Below are 18,591 nucleotides of genomic sequence, written 5' to 3' on the forward strand. Positions count from 1 at the left end.
TCTAGGCAGTCATAGCTTAAAAGTGAAAGTGAAGCCGCTCAGTCATGTCTGACTCTTTGCGACCCATGGACTGTAGCCCACCAAACTCCTCCATCCATGGGATTTTCCAGGCAAGAATACTGGAGTGGGTTGCCATTTCCTTCTCCAGGGGGATCTTCCCGACCAAGGTATCAAACCCAGGTCTCTCACATTGCAGGCAGACGCTTTAACCTCTGAGCCACCAGGGAAGCCCTCCAGGGACAAAATTCAGATCCAAAATTACAAATAAACTGAATGTGAAAGGAATGAACCATGCACAAAGAAGCCATAAGAAATGAAGTGGTTGTACTGGTACTAAGATAGACATAAAGTCAGACTTCTCTGGTGGTCCAGTGGTTAAGAATCCACTTGCCAATGCAGGGGACACAGGTGCAATCCCTGGTTTGGGAAGATCCCATGTGCTGCAAGACAAATAAGCCCACGTACTACTGAGACAGTGGCTCTAGAGCCCCAGGCCCGCAACTACTGAGCCCACATATCACAACTATTGAAGCCCATGTGCCTAGAGCCTGCGCTCTGCAAAAAGAAAAGCCAGTGTAATGAGAAGCCCACACACCTCAAAGAAAAACAGCCTCCACTTGCTGCAACTAGAGAAAGCACAGAGCAGCAACAAAGACCCAGTACAATCAAAAATAAAGAATAAATTAAAAAGAAAGTTATAAAAAAATAAAAAGTTGCTTGACTGTAGATATAATAATAAAATGGAAATTGTAGATATAATAATAAATAATAATAAAAGTGTAAGCTATACACCTATATTCACCTAATAACAATGACTCAAAATACATGAAGCAAAACTGATAGAACTGAAAGGAGAAATAGATAATTCAACAATAAGATGTAGATATTTGTGTACCCCATCTTCCATAATGAATAGCACAATCGGTGTTAGATCAACAAGGTACAGAAAATTTGAAAACACCAAACCAACAAGACTTAATCTGTACCTAAGGGACAGTTGATACAACCATAGCAGAATTCACATTCTTCTCATGCACACATGAAACATACACCAAGAAAGACCAAATGCAAGCCCATTAAAAACTGTTAATACATTTAAAATAAATGAAATGAAACAAGCGTGAACTCTAAACACAACAGAGTGAACTCAGGAATGAATAACAGGGGAAAGGGGAAGATTGGAGAGCCCAGCATCCCCATTTCTCCTTCTCCCATGAAAATCAGTGATTGGACAGCTGTCCATGAGCAAAAACAGCTCTGGGGGAGGCCCCAAGAATCCACTTAGGAAGTCTTAGCAACACAATGAAACTCAAGACAGAGTTTTCCGATGAAGACCTACAAATGGTCAACGGGTACAGGAAACAGTTCTCTATGCTACTAATCATCAAAAATACAATGAAATATCAACTCATATTTGTTAGAATGGCTGTCATCAAAAAAGATAGGAGGTATAGTGTTGATGAAGATGTGGAGAAAACAAAACCTTGTACACTACTGATACAAATGTAAATTGGTGCTGCCATTATGGAATATGCAGGTTCCTCAAAGAATTTAAAAATAAAACTAAATCCCATTTTTGGGTATATATTCCAAATGAATCAAAATTAGGTATCTGTACTCCCATGTTCACTGCATTATAAATAATAGTCAAACTATGGAAAACCTTAAATGTCTGTCAACAGATGAATGGATGATATAGATGTAAAATGTATTACAGAATGTTATGCAGTCACAAGGAAGAAGGAAATCCTGCCATTTGTGACAATTTGTATAAAAACTGAAGAGTATTATGCTAAGAGAAATGTCCCAGAAAAATAAACATTGCTTAATAGCACTTATGCGGATTCAAGACAGCTGAAATCAGAGAAGTCATCAGGGATGGTTACCAGAGGCCTGAGGTGAGGGAAATGGAGAGATATTGATTGAAGGGTACAGACTTCCAGTTCTAAGATTAACAAGTGAATACACTACAGTGAACACCCAGCACAGCCAATTGACAGATATTTATATAATCATTATATACTTGCAAGTTTATAAGAGAGTAGATTGTAAATGTTTTCATCACAAAGAAAAATGGTAATTATGTGATGAAACGAAGGTATTAGGTAAGGCTAGGTGGCAATCTTAGCGCGGGCACCTGCGACCAGTGCACTTAATGTGGCCGAGAGGAGCTACCCCACGTCCGAGGTCAGGGGCAGAAGCCAGGAGGACTTCATGCCCGAGGGGCAGCAGCCAAGAGGAGTTACTGCACATCCGAGGTCAGGGGTAGCGGCCGAGAGTGCCAGGCTGTGACGGCACAGGAATGGCCAAGAGGAGCTATCCCAGTCCGAGGTCAGGGGCGGCAGCTGGGAGGAGCTACCCTAGTACAAGGTCAGGGGCAGCATCCGAGAGGAGCTACCTCGTGTCCGAGGCCAGGGGCGACGGCCAGGAGGAGCAACCCCACGTCCAAGGAGCGGTGGCTGCGCGGGTGCAGGTGGGCCTAGAGGAGCTATCCCACGTTCAAGGTCAGGAGGGGAGGCAGTGAGGAGATACTCCTAGTCGGAGGAAAGGAGCAGCTTCTGCGCTTTGCTGGAGCAGATGTGAAGAGATACCCCACATCCAAGGTAAGAAACCCAAGTAAGACGGTAGGTGTTGCAAGAGGCCATCAGAAGGCAGACACACTGAAACCATACTCACAGAAAACTAGTCAATCTAATCACACTAGGACCACAGCCTTGTCTAACTCAATGAAACTAAGCCATGCCCTGTGGGGCCACCCAAGACGGGTGTGTCATGGTGGAGAGGTCTGACAGAATGTGGTCCACTGGAGAAGGGAATGGCAAACCACTTCAGTATTCTTGCCTTGAGAACCCCATGAACAGTATGAAAAGGCAAAATAATAGCATACTGAAAGAGGAACTCCCCAGGTCAGTAGGTGCCCAATATGCTACTGGAGATCAGTGGAGAAATAACTCCAGAAAGAATGAAGGGATGGAGTCAAAGCAAAAACAATACCCCGTTGCGGGTGTGACTGGTGATAGAAGCAAGGTCCGATGCTGTAAAGAGCAATATTGCATAGGAACCTGGAATGTCAGGTCCATGAATCAAGGCAGATGGGAAGTGGTCAAACAAGAGATGGCAAGAGTGAACATCGACATTCTAGGAATCAGCGAACTAAAATGGACTGGAATGAGTGAATTTAACTCAGATGACCATTATCTTTACTACTGCGGGCAAGAATCCCTTAGAAGAAATGGAGTAGCCATCATGGTCAACAAAAGAGTCCGAAATGCAGTACTTGGATGCAATCTCAAAAACGACAGAATGATCTCTGTGCGTTTCCAAGGCAAACCGTTCAGTATCACCATAATCCAAGTCTATGCCCCAACCAGTAATGCTGAAGAAGCTGAAGTTGAATGGTTCTATGAAGACTTACAAGATCTTTTAGAACTAACACCCCAAAAGATGTCCTTTTCATTATAGGGGACTGGAATGCAAAAGTAGGAAGCCAAGAAACACCTGGAGTAACAGGCAAATTTGGCCTGGAATGTGGAATGAAGCAGGGCAAAGACTAATAGAGTTTTGCCAAGAAAATGCACTGGTCATAGCAAACACCCTCTTCCAACAACACAAGAGAAGACTCTACACATGAACATCACCAGATGGTCAACACCAAAATCAGACTGATTATATTCTTTGCATCCTAAGATGGAGAAGCTCTATATAGTCAACAAAAACAAGACCAGGAGCTGACTGCACTCAGATCATGAACTCCTTATTGCCAAATTCAGACTTAAAATGAAGAAAGTAGGTAAAACCACTTGACCGTTCAGGTATGACCTAAATGAAATCCCTTATGATTTTACAGTGGAAGTGAGAAATCGTTTTAAGGGCCTATATCTGATAGATAGAGTGCCTGATGAACTATGGAATGAGGTTCGTGACATTGTACAGGAGACAGAGATCAAGACCATCCTCATGGAAAAGAAATGCAAAAAAGCAAAATGGCTGTCTGGGGAGGCCGTACAAATAGCTGTGAAAAGAAGAGAAGTGAAAAGCAAAGGGAAAAAGGAAAGATATAAGCATCTGAATGCAGAGTTCTAAAGAATAGCAAGAAGAGATAACAAAGCCTTCCTCAGCTATCAATGCAAAGAAGCAGAGAAAAACAGCAGAATGGGAAAGACTAGAGATCTCTTCAAGAAAATTAGAGATACCAAGGGAATATTTCATGCAAAGATGGGCTCAATAAAGGATAGAAATGGTATGGACCTAACTGAAACAGAAGATATTAAGAATAGGTGGCAAGAATACACAGAAGAATTGTATAAAAAAGATCTTCATGACCCATATAATCATGATGGCGTGATCACTCATCTAGAGCCAGACATCCTGGAATGTGAAGTCAGGTGGGCCTTAGAAAGCATCACTACGAGCAAACCTAATGGAGGTGATGGAATTCCAGGGGAGCTATTTCAAATCCTGAAAGATGATGCTATGAAAGTACTGCACTCAGTATGCCAAAAAACATGGAAAACTCAGCAGTGGCCACAGGACTGGAAAAGGTCAGTTTTCATTCCAATCCCAAAGAAAGGCCATGCCAAAGAATGCTCAAACTACCGCACAATTGTACTCATCTCACATGCTAGTAAAGTAATGCTCAAAATTCTCCAAGCCAGGCTTCAGTAATTTGTGAACCATGAACTTCCAGATGTTCAAGCTGGATTTAGAAAAGGCAGAGGAACCAGAGATCAAATTGCCAACATCCGCTGGATCATGGGAAAAGCAAAAGAGTTCCAGAAAAACATCTATTTCTGCTTGATTGACTATGCCAAGGCCTTTGACTGTGTGGATCACAATAAACTGCGGAAAATTCTGAAAGAGATGGGAATACCAGACCACCTCACCTGCCTCTTGAGAAATTTGTATACAGGTCAGGAAGCAACAGTTAGAACTGGACATGGAAAAACAGACTGGTTCCAAATAGGAAAAGGAGTCTGTCAAGGCTGTATATTGTCACCCTGCTTATTTAACTTCTATGCAGAGTACATCATGAGAAACGCTGGGCTGGAAGAAACACAAGCTGGAATCAAGACTGCTGGGAGAAATATCAATAACCTCAGATATGCAGATGACACCACCCTTATGGCAGAAAGGGAAGAGGAACTAAAAAGCCTCTCGATGAAAGTGAAAGAGGAGAGTGAAAAAGTTGGCTTACAACTCAACATTCAGAAAACGAAGATCATGGAATCCGGTCCCATCACTTCATGGGAAATAGATGGGGAAACAGGGTCAGACTTTTTATTTTGGGGGGCTCCAAAATCACTGCAGATGGTGACTATAGCCATGAAATTAAAAGACGCTTACTCCTTGGAAGAAAAGTTATGACCAACCTAGATAGCATGTTGAAAAGCAGAGACATTACTTTTCCAACAAAGGTCCATCTAGTTAAGGCTATGGTTTTTCCAGTGGTCATGTATGGATGTGAGAGTTGGACTGTGAAGAAGGCTGAGCACTGAAGAATGGATGCTTTTGAACTGTAGAGTTGGAGAAGACTCTCAAGAGTCCCTTGGACTGCAAGGAGATCCAACCAGTCCATTCTGAAGGAGATCAGCCCTGGGATTTCTTTGGAAGAAATGATCCTAAAGTTGAAACTCCAGTACCTTGGCCACCTCATGCGAAGAGTTGACTCATTGGAAAAGACTCTGATGTTGGGAGAGATTGGGGGCAGGAGAAGAAGGGGATGACTAGGCTGGATGAGATGGCTGAATGGCATCACTGACTCGATGGACGTGAGTCTGAGTGAATTCCGGGAGTTGGTGATGGACAGGGAGGTCTGGCTTGCTGTGATTCATGGGATCGCAAAGAGTTGGGCATTACTGAGTGACTGGACTGGACTGAACTGAGGTGGTAATCATTTGCAATATATAAACATATCAAATCAACACACTCTTCATCTTAAATGTATACAAATGTTATTGCTAATTATATCTCAATAAAGTTGGAATTTTTAGAAACAAATAATGGAAGAATTTGGAAACTTTACAAGTAGGTGGAAACTTACACACCTATAAATAGTTGATGGGTCAAAATTTGTTTTGAAAAATATGTTAAACACAATGGATACCCAGTCTCCTTCTGAGTCTTATCAAATTACTTTTGATGTCCAAAGAAAAAAATTACAGCATTGTCTGATATTCTCCACGTATGCAGAGCAATGTTTTAGACACTTAAAATGTGCAACTAATTCTTTCTTTCCTGTATCACTCAATATTATAATTCTTTGTTCTGTTTCTCAAATTATTTCAACTTTCACAACTAGGAGGCTTTTCACACTGACTTCCTTGTCTTTTTGACATGCTTCATTCATTCTTCTCTCATGAGAAATTCTTTATGTTCGACCAATGCAAGATGCTTCAGGCTTATCCTGTTTTTCTCCTGATTCACTTGTAGATTTTGCTGTTCCTTCAAGTGACCCTCATTCCTTTCACTGGAGAATATTAATGAAAAAAAAAAAATCTGAACATAAGGTAGATCCATTGTTAGTGAAATGATGCTACTTTTAAACCTTCTAAGAAAACAGAATTAGGCTGTTGTGTATGATCATTAACACACAAACTCATAGTTGTTTATTTTTATATCAAGTAATCAACATACCCTTTAAAACAGTTTAATTATATGCATTTAATATCAGTTCAGTTCAGTTGCTCAGTCCTGTCCGACTCATTGTGACCCCATGGAATGCAGCACACCAGGCTTCCTTGTCCATCACAAACTCCCAAATCTTGCTCAAACTCATGTCCATCGAGTTGGTGGTGCCATCCAACCATCTCATCCTCTGTCATCTGTCCCCTTCTCCTCCTGCCTTCAATCTTTCCCAGAATTAGGGTCTTTTCCAATGAGTCAGTTCTTTGCATCAGGTGGCCAAAGTATTGGAGATTTAGCTTCAGCATCAGTTCTTCCAATGAATGTTCCAGACTGAATTCCTTTAGGATTGACTGGATAGATCTCCTTGCATTCCAAGAGAGTCTGAAGAGTTTTCTCTGATGTTCAAAAGCATCAATTCTTTGGTGTTCAGCTTTCTTTATAGTCCAACTCTCACATCCATAGATGACTACTGGAAAAAACCATAGCTTTGACTAGACAGACCTTATTAGGCAAGGTAATGTCTCTGCTTTTTAATATGCTGTCTAGATTGGTCATAGCTTTTCTTGAAAAGAGCAAGCGACTTTTAATTCCATGGTTGCAGTCACCATCTGCAGTGATTTTCCAAGATGCTTCAGGCCTGTCTTGTTTTTCTCCTGTTTCAGATGTAGATTTTGCTATTTCTTCAAGTGGCTCTTTCTTCAAAATTATCTTGCAGTGATTTTCAGTAGAAAATTGGATTAAAGATTTACTGAAAGTAAAAGTAGAGAGTGAAAAAGTTGGCTTAAAGCTCAACATTCTGAAAACAAAGATCATGGCATCTGGTCCCATCACTTCATGGGAAATAGATGGGGAAACAGTGGAAACAGTGTCAGACTTTATTTTGGGGGGCTCCAAAATCACTGCAGATGGTGACTGCAGCCATGAAATTCAAAGATGCTTACTCCTTGGAAGAAAAGTTATGACCAACTTAGATAGCATTTTCAAAAGCAGGACGTTACTTTGCTGACTAAGGTCCATCTAGTCAAGGCTATGTCCAGTGGTCATATATGGATGTGAGAGTTGGACTGTGAAGAAAGCTGAGCACCAAAAAATTGATGCTTTTGAACTGTGGTGTTGGAGAAGATTCTTGAGAGTCCCTTGGACTGCAAGGAGATCCAACCAATCCATTTTGAAGGAGATCAGCCCTGGGATTTCTTTGGAAGGAATGATCCTAAAGTTGAAACACCAGTACTTTGGCCACCTCATGTGAAGACTTGACTCATTGGAAAAGACTCTGATGCTGGGAGGGATTGTGGGCAGGAGGAGAAGGGGATGACAGAGGATGAGATGGCTGGATGGCATCACTGACTCGATGGACGGGAGTCTGGGTGAACTCCGGGAGTTGGTGATGGACAGGGAGGTCTGGCGTGCTGCGATTCATGGGGTTGCAAAGAGTCAAACACGACTGAACGACTGAACTGAACTGAGCATGGCCCCACACATTAGAACAATTCCCAGTTTTCCCCAGTCAGTCTCTCCCATCTGGAAGCTTCCATAAGCCTCTTATCCTTATTCATCAGACGGTAGACAGAATGAAAGCCACAATCACCGAAAACTAATCAAACTGATCACATAAACAACAGCCTTATCTAACACAATGAAATTATCAGAGGTGCCTCATAGGCCCACCCAAGATGGGCGGGTCATAGTGGAGATTTCTGACAAAATGTGGCCCACTAAAGAAGGAAATGTGGCCCACTGAAGAAGGGAATGGCAAACTACTTCAGTATTCTTGCTTTGAGAACTCCGTGAACAGTATGAAAAAGCAAAAAGACATGACACTGAAAGATGAACTCCCCAGGTCGGTGAGTGCCCAATATGCTACTGGAGAAGAGTAGAGAAATAAGTCCAGAAAGAATGAAGAGATAGAGCCAAAGTGAAAACAATACCCAGTTGTGGATGTGACTGGTAATGGAAGTAAAGTCTGATGCTGTAAAGAAAAATATTGCATAGGAACCTGGAATGTTAGGTCCATGAATGAAGGTAAATTGGAAGTGGTCAAATAGGAGATGGCAAGAGTGAACACCAACATTTTAGGAATCAGTGAACTAAGATGGACTGGAATGGGCAAATGTAATTCAGATGACCATTGTATCTACTATTGTGGCCAGAATTCGTTAGAGGAAATGGAGTAGCACTCGTAGTCAACGAAAGAGTCCAAAATGCAGTACTTGGTTGCATTGATTTCTGCTCATTTCCATTTAATATATTTAATATAGTAATTACTCATATAATTATTATATTTACTCCATTTAATATATTTGGAGTAATTATAAGAAACCTCTGTGTGTGTGTGTGTGTGTGTGTGTATGTGTGAAAGAGAAAGAGGGAGAGACAGACAAGAAGAGAGAAAGAGAAGGGGAGAGAAATTTTTCTGAAAATCCTCATTTTATTTTGAAATATTATCTTGTAACATATCCCTTTGATATAAAATACTGCTGTTAGTATTTCTTATAGCACAGTTTGACTAAAGCGTTTTTCCAGTATTTGCCTGTCTGTACTATTTTTATTTAGGTTTTATTCTTGAACATTTTCACTGCTTTCAGTTTTCTAGATTTTTTAATTTTTTCTTACTACTTTAAACACATTTTCCCTTTGCTTTTCAATATCCTTTTTTTTTTTTTAATGAGAACTCAGGGCTCTTTTTATTGCTGTGTTCCTGTATACAATTTATAATTTTATTTAGTTGTTTTAGGAATTTTTCCTTTACATTGGTTTCCAGTTGTTTGATGAGGATGTGCCTATGGGTGTGTTTGTGTGTGCATGTGTTTTGTAATTATTATTCTCATGGTCCTCTGAGCCCCTTGGATTGGTTTTGGTTGTTAAGGTGGAGAAATTGTTGGGACATCATCTCTTCAAAGCTTTACTCTGTTCCATCTTTTCTCTCTTTCTGGCACTTCAATTACATATGTTTATATTATCTCAAGATCTTGGAAACTTTTAAATGTATTTTTCTACTCATTTTCATTTTGTGTTATGGGGATAATTTCTTTTCATTGCTTTTCAGTTGTATCAATTCTTTCCTCTATTTCACTCAATCAGTAAACCAAAATATACTTCATCACTGATAACTTGTTTTTCAATATCAGTATTTTAATTTGACATTTTATTCATCTTATTGCTAAACTTCTTTATCTATGCATGTTTACTGTTTATGTTTTGCAATATATCATTAAATATATTTATATTATGTTTTAATTACTCTGCCTGATAATTTCAAACTCTGTTCCACTCTTGTCCAGGTTCCACTGATTCTTTTTCTCTTGATACTGTTTTATTTTATAATTTTTTCCATAGATTTTCTAAAATTTTGTTTGAGCTTAAGGTTTTATAATAGGATGATGTAGACTAAAGTAAGCAACGTTAATGTATTATATATAGTAACACTCATATTCAGAAAATGTCATACTTTGCCTTTTGTTGGGTCACTGGCATTGTGATGAAGTCAGTTTAATTGGAACTGAGCTGGTCTGGGAGGTGTAATTTGGGAGCCAATGTTTCCTCAAGTGGAGTTATGATTTGACTTGTAGATGTCTTGCCTGACCTTCAACCTCAGCAGCAGCTGCACCTCACCTCAGGGCCATCCCTTCCAGGCATCTACCTGCCTGAGGGAACTGTGCCACTGCTTGGTACCCTACGTGGGATGAAGATACCTGTGTGGTTTCTCTCTTTGCTCCTTCTACCACTTGGCTTCAGCAAACACTCTGTGTTTAAACTTTAGTAGGTAGACTCTGTAAAGTGCAATATTCCATAAGAACCTATGAGGTTAGGTCCATAAATCAAGGTAAATTGAAATTGGCCAAACAGGAGATGGCAAGAGTGAACATCGACATTTTAGGAATCAGCGAACTAAAATAGACTGGAATGGGTGAATTTTAATTCAGATGAACATTGCATCTACTACTATGGGCAGGAATGCCTTAGAAGAAACGGAGTAGCCATCATAGTCAACAAAAGAATCTGAAATGCAGTACTTAGATGCAATCTCAAAAATGACAGAAGGATCTCTGTTCATTTCCAAGGCAAATCATCCATTATTATGGTAATCAAAGTCTATGCCCCGACCAGTAATGCTGAAATATCTGAAGTTGAATGGTTCTATGAAGACCTACAAAACCTTTTAGAAGTCTAGGTAAAAAGTGGAAATTACATGGAGATTCCTGTTGTCCCTGCCTCCCCGGAATTCTATACTTTTGTGCCAGACCACCCTCAGGCTTTACACGTCTGAACGTCACTGGTGTTCTTACCTCTATGGCTGCTTAGGGAAGAATGCCAGTGGCTGTGGGTCCTTCTTCCCCTAACAGACTTGTCACTTCTCAGATTTTAGTTAATTAGATCCCTCACCAACTAAGCTCTGAGGTGGTTTTGTTTCTGTTGTTGGCATGCAAGAGAGTTATTTTGTGACTGTATCTTAAGAAAAAGCAGAAGTTTTATTTTTAAATGTCAATAATTAAAGTACCTCAGAGACTATAAAACCTGGAACTGTTTTAATTATGAAAAGTTTCAGATGTCAAATTTAAAATGAAACATAATTCACTGCAAATTTTGAAATTAAAAAAGAAAATTACTTCAGATTTCCTCTACAATGTACCTAAAGACAGTGCTGGAAGACCACTGACCTAAAGTACTTTGTACTAACTGCTATGCCCAATGGTAAAAGAAAAATGGCTGATTGTAGAATCCAAGTAGGCATAATACCAAGACCATTGTATTGCTGTTCTGTCACTAAGGTGTGTCTGACTCTGGGACCCCATGGACTGCAGAAAACCAGACTTCCTTGTCCTCCACTGTCTCCCAGAGTTTGCTCAAATTCATGTTCATTGGGTCAGTGATGCCATTCCAGCCATCTCATGCTCTGCCACCCTCTTCTCCTTTTGCCTTCAATCTTTCCCAGCATCAGGGTATTTTCCAATGAGTTGCCTCTTTGCATCAGGTGGCCAAAATATTGGAGCTTCAGCATCAGTCCTAGTCAACATTCAAGACTGACTTCCTTTAGAAATAACTGGTTTGATCTCCAGCTACACCTCCTCAGTAACAGATATTCTAGTCTTCTTCGTCCCCCAAATAAACAATATTGGCCATGTGAAACTAATAGGACATAGGAGATACCATGGAAAAGCAAAGTTGAAAAATATTAACTATGGTCAGTTGCATAAATGAGGACTGTAGCAGTAATTATTTGTTCTCTCCATCCCACCTTATATAGGTTGTGTGTAGTGATTATTAGCTGATCTTTGATTACAATAATAATAATTATTATTGTTCAGTTGCTCAGTCACGCCTGATTCTTTTGCAACCTCATGGACAGTAGCTCACCATGCTCCTCTGTCCATGGGTTTCCCTAGGCAAGAATACTGGAGTGAGCTGCCATTTTCTTCTCCAAGAATCTGATACAGGGATTGAACCCTCTTATCTGGGTCTTCTGCATTGGCAGGCAAACTCTACTACTGAGCCACAGGGGAATCCCTTGGCTAGATGAAGTAATTAAAGGGACATTTATTTGCCCCTTGGGAAAATGTTTAATGCATGTGTGTGTAGGGGTGGTGGTGGTGGAGGTGGTGGTGGTGGTGGTGGTGTACACATTAAGTGCGGTACATTAGGTGAGAACATCTGTTGCTTATTAGTGGAATTTTACATATATATGGAGAGCTCTATAGATCTCTAGTAGGAAATCAGCATAGGACATGACATTATTTTTCAGTATCCGTTCTATCCTAGTGCACCTTCCTTAACTTAGAGACTGAAAAGCTCAAAACTATCATTTTCCTACTTTCTTGTGTTTGCCTCTGTAGAGGTGACACATTCCAGATTAAGAAGCCTTTGTTGGATATCCAGAAAGAATCTTTAAGAGCATCATGGATGGTGATTGCTTCTTCTGGCAAGCAAGCCAGCATTTGGGTGGCCAGTTTCTAGGTCAGCAGCATGCAACAGCTGAGGCTGTGATCCCTGGATCATAGCAATGACCAGTTGTTCTTTTTATGTAAAAGGAATTAAGACTTTATTTTGAATGAGCCGTTTTACATTAACAACAGTATTTACAGGAAGGTTCAGGAATTTCTCTTATACACCCCTGTTTCTACACATGGATGTCTTCCCTTACTGTGAATATCACTCACAAGGATTGTATGTTCTTAGCAAGCATGACCCTAAATTGACACATCATAATCACCCAAAGTCCATAGGCTGTCTTAGGGCTTCCACTCTTAATGTTGTACATTTTATAGGTTTAGACAAAACTGTAATGACATATAATTTTGGCATGCTGCAGTCCCTGGGGTCACAGAGTTGAACACAACTGGGCGACTGAACAACAGCATAATGACATAACAGTTCAGTTCAGTTCAGCTCAGTTGCTCAGTCATGTCCGACTCTTTGAGACCCCATGAACCACAGCACACCAGGCCTCCCTGTCCTTCAGCAACTGCCAGAGTCTACCCAAACCCATGTCCATTGAGTCGGTGATGCCATCCAACCATCTTGTCCTCTGTCATCCCCTTCTCCTCCTGCCCTCAATCTTTCCCAGCATCAGAGTCTTTTCAAATGAGTTAGCTCTTCACATCAGGTGGCCAAAGTATTGGAGTTTCAGCTTCAACATCAGTCCTTCCAATGAATATTCAGGACTGATCTCCTTTAGGATGAACTGGTTGGATCCCCTTGCAATCCAAGGGACTCTCAACAGTCTTTTCCAACACCACAGTTCAAAAGCATCAATTCTTCAGTGCTCAGCTTTCTTTATAGTCCAACTCTCACATCTATACATGACCACTGGAAAAACCATAGCCTTGACTAAATGGACCTTTGTTGACAAAGTAATATCTCTGCTTTTAAATATGCTGTCTAGGTTTGTTATAACTTTCCTTCCAAGGGATAAGCATCTTTTAATTTTATGGCTGCAATCACCATCCACAGTGATTTTGGAGCCCAAAAATATAAAATCAGCCACTGTTTCCACTGTTTCCCATCTATTTGCCATAAAGTGATGGGACCGGATGCCATGATCTAAGTTTTCTGAATGTTGAGCTTTAAGCCAAAGGTTTCACTCTCCTCTTTCACTTTCATCAAGAGGCTCTTTAGTTCTTCTTCACTTTCTGCCATAAAGGTGGTGTCATCTGCATATCTGAGGTTATTGATATTTCTCCTGGCAATCTTGATTCCAGCTTGTGCTTCCTCCAGCCTAGCTTTTCTCACGATGCACTCTGAATACAAATTAAATGAGCAAGGTGACAATATACAGCCTTAATGTACTCCTTTTCCTATTTGGAACCTGTCTGTTGTTCCATGTCCAGTTCTAATTGTTGCTTCCTGACCTGCATACAGGTTTCTCAAGAGGCAGGTCAGGTGGTCTGGTATTCCCATCTCTTTCAAAATTTTCCACATTTCATTGTGATCCATACAGTCAAAGGCTTTGGCATAGTCAATAACGTAGAAATAGATGTTTTTCTGGAACTCTCTTCCTTTTTTGATGATCTGCAGATGGTAATTTGATCTCTTGTTCCTCTGCCTTTCCTAAAGCCAGTTTGAATATCTAGAAGTTCATGGTTCATGTATTGCTGAAGCCTGGCTTGAAGAATTTTGAGCATTACTTTACTAGCATGTAAGATGAATGTAATTGCGCAGTAGTTTGAGCATTCTTTGGCATTGCCTTTCTTTGGGATTGGAATGAAAACTAACCTTTCCCAGTCCTGGGGCCACTGCTGAGTATTCCACATTTGCTGGCATATTGAGTGCAGCATTTTCACAGCATCATCTTTCAGGATTTGAAAGAGCTCAACTGGAATTTCATCACCTCCACTAGCTTTGTTTATAATGATGCTTTCTAATGCCCACTTGACCTCACATTCCAGGATGTCTGGATCTAGGTGAACGTGAGTGATCACATCATCATGATTATCTGCATCGTGATGATCTTTTTTGTACAGTTCTTCTGTGTATTCTTGCCACCTTCTCTTAATATCTTCTGCTTCTCTTAGGTCCCTACCATTTCTGTCCTTTATTGAGTCCATCTTTGCATTAAATGTTCCCTTGGTATCTCCAATTTTCTTGAAGAGATCTCTAGTCTTTTCCATTCTATTGTTTTCCTCTATTTCTTTGCACTGATGGCTGAGGAAGGCTTTCTTATATTTTCTTGCTATTCTTTGGAACTCTGCATTCAAACGGGTATATCTTTCCTTTTCTCCTATCATTATATCATACAGAGTATTTTCAAGGTCTTAAAAGTCCTCTGTGGGCTTCTCAGGTGGCACATTTGTAAAGAATCCAGCTTCCAATGCAGGAACCACAGGCTCAGTCCCTGGGGAAGATCCCTGGAATAGGAAAAAGCAACCCACAGCAGTATTCTTGCCTGGCAAATCCCATGGGCAGAGGAGCCTCGAAGGCTATAGTCCATTGAGTCACAGAGTCAGACACAACTGAAGCTATTGAACACGTCCTGTGTTCTCTGCCTGTTCATCTCCTCTGACTCCTGACAGCCATTGATCTTTTTATTGTTTCTGTAGTTCTGTGACCATTTGTGTCTGAACTCATTAATTTCAGTGATGAATCTTGATTCTCACTCCTCAGGCCATCTGCTGATTTTATAAGTTATTTACTTCCTTGCATTAACTCCATTTCCACTTTTTACACCTGGAGTGTTTCTGTTCCTACCACTTATTTATACTGATACACTAGAGAAGAGCTCTGAGAATAGAAATAATTAGAGAAAAAATTAATAAATGTTTAAGTATACAACTATTGGACCTCCAAATTTAGTAAATTCCTTCCCATCTAAAATCTGATGTAGTATAAGAAACAACACAAGAAACCTATGTCAGGAAAATGAACAGCATTTCATTTCATGACTGCATTAGCATGAATGTTGTTGCTGTTGAGTTGCTAAGTTGTATCCAACTCTTTGTTACCCAATGATGTCCTTCACTATCTCCCGGAGTGTATTCAAACTCATGTCCATTGAGTAGATGATGCCATCTAACCATCTCCTCCCCTTTTTTCCTTTTGCCCTCAATCTTTCCCAGAATCAGGGTATTTTCCAAATGATTCAACTCTTCACATCAGGTGGCCAAAATTTTGGAACTTCAGCTTCAGCATCAGTCCTTTCAATGAATATTCAGGGTTGATTTCCTTTAGGACTGACTGATTTCATCTCTTTGCAGTCCAAGCATGAATGGTTCTCCTTTGAATGAACTGCTTTCACAAATACTGGAATCAATAAAAAATTATTACTATATACTACACTTAGACACAAGAAAGCACATAAATAAAATATATTTTTAAAAAGTTAATTTCTATAATAAAGCATCCCCATATTTCCTGTGGCAAAATACTACAATTATAAACCCTAGCTACCTTATTATATCACATGTGAGTGCCATCAGGAAGCATTTTACATGGATGTGAAAATCATTCTATTTCAATATGCCAATGTACCTTCTCAGCTCTTGCAGTTATAATGTTCTAGCCCAAGAAAAAATCCTAAGTATAAGATCACCATTATGCATTTCAATATTATTCCATTTTATTTAATTTCATAAAAGTGGAAATTATTCTTTAATACTCCAAATGCAGTTTGGTTAAAGGAAGACACAGAATGATCTTTCTAAATTATGGAATCATTATTTTGAAGTTGACATTCTGGGTTAATAACTAAGATTGTTATTCTGTAGAGAATGAATATAAAAAGTATGAAAAATTATATAAACAAAACTTGTCACATATTAAAGTGGGGGAAAGTATAATTTTAAGATTTTTTTTTATTTTTTTTTGCGTGTGAAATTTGTACCTAAATTTCTCATATGAAGTTTAGGTACAACTCATAATCTGCCCTCTATTAATTTCTTGATGGTAACCAACATTGACTCTATTCCTATATTGTTCACAACATACAGTATGGATCTTACATTGCATTGATCCTCTATAGTAGTATAATAGTTTCAACAAGTTAGTATAAAAGCATTATAGTTTCAACAAATTAATAAGACTTTGCCAGAAATATTTAAATAGGATACAAAATCTGTGAAGGCAGATAAAGTACACTTTACTTGCTCATGTTCTTTTTTGGACTAAAATGGCTTTTCTACATGAAGCAACATGTACCCAGAGCTCTCAGTATTATTCACTACAAAGAAAGTAGTGAATAATGCTCCATATCTCAGAATTCTTGTGTATAAAATGAGAATTATCAAATACTTAACTAAGTAGGAGCCAAGATTTGGTAAGTTCTAAGTTAGAGGTCAAGGTTTTGCTGTTGTTTAATCATTCAGTTGTGTCCAGCTCTTTGAAACATCATGGATTGTAGCCCACCAAGCTCCTCTGACCATGGGATTCTCCAAGCAAGAATACTGGAGTGGGGGGTCATTTCTTTCTCCAGAGGACCTTCTGATGCAGGGATCAAATCTGCATCTCCTACATTGACCAGTGGGTTCTTTACCACTGAGCCACCAGGGAAGCCCAATAGTCAAATTGGTCTGTATTAAAACCTAAAGGTTATCAAATTTTAATTTGGAGTATTCTCACAAAGTATAGCTTATAAGGTATATTTTAAAATTAGAAATATTGGGGAGAAAACTAAAAAGCATATTTTCATTTTAGGCACTATATTGCTTAAATAACAGTAACAAATGTGTATATATGTACGCAATAGAAATTGTGATAAAATTCAAAATTAATTTTATCAAGTTTTTCAGCCATAAGCTGATGCTTCTATTTTTGACCATACCGATGTTTATCAGTCAGTTCAGTTCAGTCGCTCAGTCGTGTCCGACTCTTTATGACCCCATGAATTGCAGCACACCAGGCCACCCTGTCCATCACCAACTCCTGGAGTTCACACAGACTCATGTCCATCGAGTCAGTGATGCCATCCAGCCATCTCATCCTCTGTCATCCCCTTCTCCTCCTGCTTCCAATCCCTCCCAGCATCAAAGTCTTTTCCAATAAGTCAACTCTTCGCATGAGGTGGCCAAAGTACTGGAGTTTCAGCTTTAGCATCATTCCTTCCAAAGAAATCCCAGGGCTGATCTCCTTCAGAATGGACTGGTTGGATCTCCTTGCAGTCCAAGGGACTCTCAAGAGTCTTCTCCAACACCACAGTTCAAAAGCATCAATTCTTTGGTGCTCAGCTTTCTTCACAGTACAACTCTCACATCCATACATAACTACTGGAAAAACCATAGCCTTGACTAGATGGACCTTAGTCAGCAAAGTAATGTCGCTGCTTTTGCATATGCTATCTAGGTTGGTGATAACTTTTCTTCCAAGGAGTAAGTGTCTTTTAATTTCATGGCTGCAGTCACCATCTGCAGTGATTTTGGAGCCCCAAAAAATAAAGTCAGCCACTGTTTCCACTGTTTCCCCATCTATTTCCCATGAAGTGACGAGACCGGATGCCATGATCTTCGTTTTCTGAATTTTGAGCTTTAAGTCAACTTTTTCACTCTCCTCTTTCACTTTCATCAAGAGGCTTTTTAGTTGCTCTTCACTTTCTGCCATAAGGGTGGTATTATCTGCATATCTGAGATTATTAAATAACAATAAAATAGAAATGTTTTGAAAAATCTCACTAGATGTATCAAGCATCAGATAATAGTTGAATCTGTAGTTAGCAGTAAACCAATAAATTGGAATACATTGTAAAACTTTTTTTACTATAAATAAAAAATGGAAGTTAAGAGACATGATGCTCCAAGAAGTTCCAGAAGGGAAAAATCAAGAGAAAAGGAGATAGGCAATACTAAAGAACATCCTGTCAAAGAATTATCTCAATTTTAAGGAAGTGGTGAGGTAGCGATAGGAGGCATGCATGTATGCTAAGTCACTTCAGTCATGTCTGACTCTTTTCAACCCTATGGACTGTAGCCTTCTGGGCTCCTCTGTCCATGAGATTATCCAGGCAAGAATTCTGGGGTGTGTTGCTGTGTCCTTCTCCAGGGGATT

Source organism: Capra hircus, chromosome 16, assembly GCF_001704415.2.
Source record: "Capra hircus breed San Clemente chromosome 16, ASM170441v1, whole genome shotgun sequence".
NCBI lineage: Eukaryota > Metazoa > Chordata > Mammalia > Artiodactyla > Bovidae > Capra > Capra hircus.